This window comes from Tupaia chinensis, unplaced genomic scaffold (genome assembly GCF_000334495.1).
Source record: "Tupaia chinensis unplaced genomic scaffold, TupChi_1.0 Scaffold148004_1, whole genome shotgun sequence".
NCBI classification, from domain to species: Eukaryota; Metazoa; Chordata; class Mammalia; order Scandentia; family Tupaiidae; genus Tupaia; species Tupaia belangeri.
Genome location: NW_006207854.1, coordinates 334,471 through 339,875, shown reverse-complemented (window position 1 = coordinate 339,875; position 5,405 = coordinate 334,471).

Genomic DNA, 5,405 nt, shown 5'->3' with positions numbered 1-5,405 from the left:
CACTGGTTGCTGCCCCTCTGTCCTGTCCCCACTGCCAGGCAACTCACATACTCCCATGGGGATTGACAGGACAAGGCAGGGGCCCAGACGCAGAGCGGCAGTAAAACCCAGGCTTTGCGAGGTAATCCCATGTGGGAAGGCTCCTTGTTCACAACCAGAGACGTCCCTGAGGGTCCAGGCACACGTACACCATGACTGGGATGGAAGCTGAGGATCACAGCACCAGGGCCCTGTGGAGGGTTCTCCCTCTCTCTTTCTCTCTATCTACCTCTATATATTATTCATGGGACAGATAAATAAATAAACTCTAGAAAAATAAATACGTGAACAGGACACAACAGCGTTCACCCCGAGACGCAACACCCTACCCCCAGGGCCAACCCCAGCACACGTGAGCTAACATGTAGTAACCGGGCATGCCTTACTAAACGGAAGCTGCGATTTGTCTAGTGCCTGCTCTCCAATTTTCCCTGTTTTTTTTTTTTTTTTTTAATATTTATTTATGTGTTTATTTGTTACTTTTATTTAATCTGATGAGAGAAAGAGAAAGTGAGAAAGCAAGATGCCAGGTCCAAGACTTGAACCGAGGTTGGCCATGTAGGAGTCCAGCACCTTAACCACCCACACCACCTGCCGGGCCCCAGTTTCCCCTGTTTGTATCCTCATGACTTGGACGTAGGTATAGCTAGTCCCCATTTGACAGATGTGAATGAGACTCAGAGAAGTTCCCTAAGTGACCAAGGCTTTGCTCTCTCTCCTAGAGAGCACTAGCATGCAGTCGGGACAAATTTAGAATAAAGTGCGTGATTCCCCTGAGTGATACAGATTTGGGTTTTAGAAAACCAACCTACAGCTGAGACCAGCCCCTCCCTGCCTCTAAACTGCTCTGGCCAACGGCCACAGGGACCTGGGAAGCTGAACACTGCCATCTGGTGGCCACTGTGTTCCCTTCCTCTCCTCAGGGTGGGCTATGGGATGGATGGACACTGTGGTCACCACGGGGTCAGTTAGAGAGACCTGGGTTCCTTTCATCCCACCCAGCTTGCTGACCACCACGCTGTGCACTAGGTGAGGGTCTGAGGCACGAGCAGAGCCAGCAGGCTGCAGTCAAGTGCCACACTGGTCACTTGAGTCAGAGGCTGGCGTATTTGGAAAGTACCAGGCACCTTGAACGCAGGCTGAGGTCAGTTGTGGGGTGGCTCTGACCCAGCAGGCAGGAGCCCATCTGGCAGATTCTGATGCAGTGAGGGGCACAGAGAGGTCAGCTTGTCTCCACCGAGGCTCCAAGCAGAGTGTAGCCTGCTACAGGCTCCTCAGAGGTGCCTTCGGGTATCTCTTCCCATGGCCAGCAGCATTCTGGGGTGTAGTCCAGAAATTCAGCCTGAGACTTCAGAGGTCAGGGCCTTCCAGAAGGAGAAGAGGAGGCACCCCAAAGAAAGGAGCTGAGCTGAGCTAAGAGGATAAGGTTGGTGGAAGCTGGAAGGGCCGAGGGCCTGCCCTCTCTGTTGGCGGTGCTTGCCTGAAGCAGAAATGCATCCGAGTGTGGCTGAGAACGGAGAACAAACTGTCCAACAACGGGACTCAGTTACGTGAACGCACAGAGTGGAAAACCATGCAGCTGTTAAAATGATGATGTAGATAAATATTTATTGAAATGGAAAGATGTTCACAACATATTGTCGAGCAAAAAAAAAAAACAAATTACAAAATAATTTGCACAGTATGAACCCACTTTGAAAAAAAAAATAGAGTTTATCTGTGTGGAAAAATCTGGTAGTGTTTATCTCCAGGTGGCAAAATTATGGTTAATTAAATTGTTTGTATCGCTTATCTATATTTTCTGATTTCTCTACAATAAATACGTAATTTTTAAAATAGTGAAAGCTTGAAAAACAGCACAGCCAGTCTGTCTCCTCTTTGGTTCTCTGTAGACACATGTAACTTCTTTAGATGGTTAAAGGCTGGGCCAGCTGATGGCATGGTGGTCAAGGCAGCTAGTTCGCACATGGCTGACTATGTGGTTTGATCCTGCACTTGGCAACTTGAGGAGCACACCAGGCATGTGTGTGTGAGTGCCCAAAACAAATGGAGAAGAAGGGATTGCAGTGTGTCCATTCCCTATGAGGGGTGCTTTCTCTGTCTTTCTGTCTCTCTCACAGCTAGCGCATACTCCCCCTGGCAAATTAAAGAATTATTTCATTTTTCTTTCTTTCTTTTTTCTTTCTTTCTTCTTTCTCTCCCTCTTTCTCTCTCTCTCTCTTTCTTCCTCTCTCTCTCTCTCTTCCTCTCTCTCTCCTCCTTCTCTCTCTCTCCTCTCTCTTTCTCTCTCTCTCCTCCTTCTCTCTCTCCTCTCTCTTTCTTTCTTTACTTAAATTTGACCAGAGAGAGACAGAGCAAGAGAGAGAGAAAGGGAGTGTGAGAAAGCAAACCGCCAGGTCTGGGGCTAGAACCACAAGTCAACCATGTGGGAATCCAGCGCTCTTAACCACCACACCACCTGCCGCCCCCTCCTTCCCCTCTGGCAAATTAAAAAGAAAAAGAAAAAAGAGGGGTCGGGAGCCAGCCAGTGGTGTGGAGCTTAAAGCAGTTGGATCCCAAACGACTAACTACAATTTGAGTGCCAGATTCAGTGCCTTGTGGAACATACCAGGCACCTGTGTGTGCATGCCCAAAATCCCAGGGGAGAATGGATGAGAAGGGATGGCAGTGTGGCCATCTCCCCACTGGAGTGCTTTCTCACTTTCCCTCTTTCTCTCTGTTTCTCTCTGGCAAGGGCACATGTCATATAGCAAATTAAAAAGAAGGGGGCCGTGCCAGCAGATGGCATGGTGGTTAAGGTGTTGGACTCCCACGTGGTTGACCACTGTCCGAATCCCAAACCCAGTGGCTTGAAACTCATGTTAGGCACATGTGCATGCATGCTCAAAATCCTGAGAATGGAGAAGAAGGAATTGTGGCACAGCCATCCCCCTTTGGGGTGATTTCTCACTTACTGTCTTTTTGGCGAGTATATGCACCCTAGAGCAAACATCGACAGAAAAAAAAAAAAAAAAGATTACAGGTTCAATGTGGGCAGGGTCTGAGAGTTGGGTGGAGGTTGAAGATGAAGCTTCAGTTGGTGACAGGGGCCTAGGCAGGTGGCCAAGGGGCAAAGGCCGGGGGATTCCATGTGCTAGCGCTGAAACAAATCTGTAGCTTACACACACAGGGGCAATTCACTGAGCGTCACAGACAAGCCCCTCCTGCCCCTGTCCTGTCTTTTCTCTCTAGGACTGCTTTGCTAGTCATCTTTACCATCTTTGCACTAGTCAGGGGAGAGAGAGAGAGACAGAGACAGAGAGGGAAAGTGAGAAATCACCCCCTCCTGGGAGGGGAGTGGCCACACCACAATCCCTTCCCCATTCTTCTCTCAGGATTTTGGGTATGCAAAGCCACCAGGTCTGAGACTCGAACCATAGTAAGCCACGTTAGAGTTCAGCACCTTAACCACCACGCCACCTGCTGGCCCCTCAACCAGTTTTCATTTAAACAGAAACGGAAGACAGCATAGCGTGATTTGCTGGGCAATCTGGGGGAACCATTCCTAGCCACAGAAGTGAGAGCTAGGACAAGGGTTCATCCTTCAAAGCCCCTTATTCTTCCCCAGTTTCCCCTCCCAAAGCAGGCTCAAAAGTCACTGGGCACTTATCCTCAAGATTCCTCTCCCTACGTCACTGCTCAGGCCCAGGGTCAGATGCAGCTAGAGCCTAAGGGGATCTCACCGCGCTCTGTGCTGGGGCTCACAGGGAAACCGTGAAGGAAGAACTTACCTATCCCTGGTGTGGAGTAGGAGGTGTGGCTCTGACAGGAGCTCAGGGCCAGAGCTGGCTCTGAGCTGCGGAGGGGGCGAACAGCCAGGCCTTGTCTGCAAGCTGGAGACCTGGCAGTGCTGGGCTGGCCCCCCAGGGCCTGCTCCTGGTGCCCACTGAATGACTCACCATGGCACAGATACAAGGATCAGGGTGGGCACACGGCCTGCTTCCCGCTTCACCCCAGCCCCCCTCAGACACTTTCCGAGAAGCCCATTGAGCTGGGGGCTTGTGTTGCACCCGGCCTGACAGCCTGGCATCTTAGGATAAAAGCAGCACAGCCCCCTAGGGGCTGCCCTTGCTGTGTGGCGCCCTCACCGGCGGTTGAGAACAAGGCTCTATTCAGCAAGTGCCCGGGAGAAGGGTTCAGAGGCCCAGGCATGGGCAGTGGGTGGTGCGCAGGGAGGGGGAAGAGGAGGGCTATCTAATTCCCGGAAGTCCAAGGACACAGACGGGTGAGGGGCCTGCGTGGGGCTCTGACCCTGTGGGATCAGAGAGGAACAGGCAGAAGGACCTGAAGTCTCAGGGACAGCAGGGCCCAGCAGCCCCAGCAGCGCCTGGGCTCCTAGACCCAGCTATGTCCAGTGGCTTTTCCCACCTTCTCAGCCTGATGTGTGGGAACTTGAAGAAGATAAATCTGGTGAGAAAGTGAGGGGTGGCCACAGAAACAGGGTGTGTGGGAGGAAAGATCCGGGCTGGCACGGCCAGCTCATTCGTAACTGCTTTGTGGAGCTGTCAGGCCAGGCTCTGGGAAGGGGTACAGGGAGGCCAGAAAAAGGAGGTGAGCCGGCGGGCAGGAGTGGATGCAGGGGCTAAACAGTCACAGAGAGGACCAGAGCATGCCTGCCCTGCCAGGACCCCCACACAGTCCTTTTGTCTCCCCCAAACACATACACACACCCCACTGCTAGAGTCCTGACTGACCCTCCAGACAAAAGGCTGGCAGGTCTCATCCCAGCCCCAGCCCCAGAACTCCGGAGATGGGAAGAAAACAGGAATGTGGGACATCTGTATTCAGAGGGGACTCCAGGAACCTGCGGGGAGTGAGGCTCGGAAGGAAACTAGAACACAGGCTGTTCCGTGGAGTATGCAACAGGTTTGCTCCTCAACCAGCCCCCAGCATCTGCAGGCACCTGAAGGAGGAGTGGAGGACGGGAAGGTCTGACTCAAGGATCTGAGCTGGAAGGAAGGTCAGAGGTCATCTGGTCCAGTCCTTTCTTGACTCACCTTCCTAGAGAGAGGGTCCCCTTGCTCAGCAGTCAGGGCTCCAGACTCAGCACTGGCCCAACACCACTCGCCTCAAGCCGGGGCTGGCCTGCCCAGGCAGCCCTGCCTCTGGACACAGTAACCTCGATGGGGTGAGAGAAGCTCTCCCCGTGGCTGGGCTGCAGCCCAGTCCCACCCCTTCAGGCTATGCCAGGAGGTGTTGCCCGGGCAGCCTGGGCAGTGCCAGTCCAGCCCACTCCTCCATAAAGCCCACACAACCGAGCAGCGAGCAGAGTCAGGCAGGATGGAGAGGAGACGCACCACCTCCGCGGCTCCCCGCTCCCACATCTC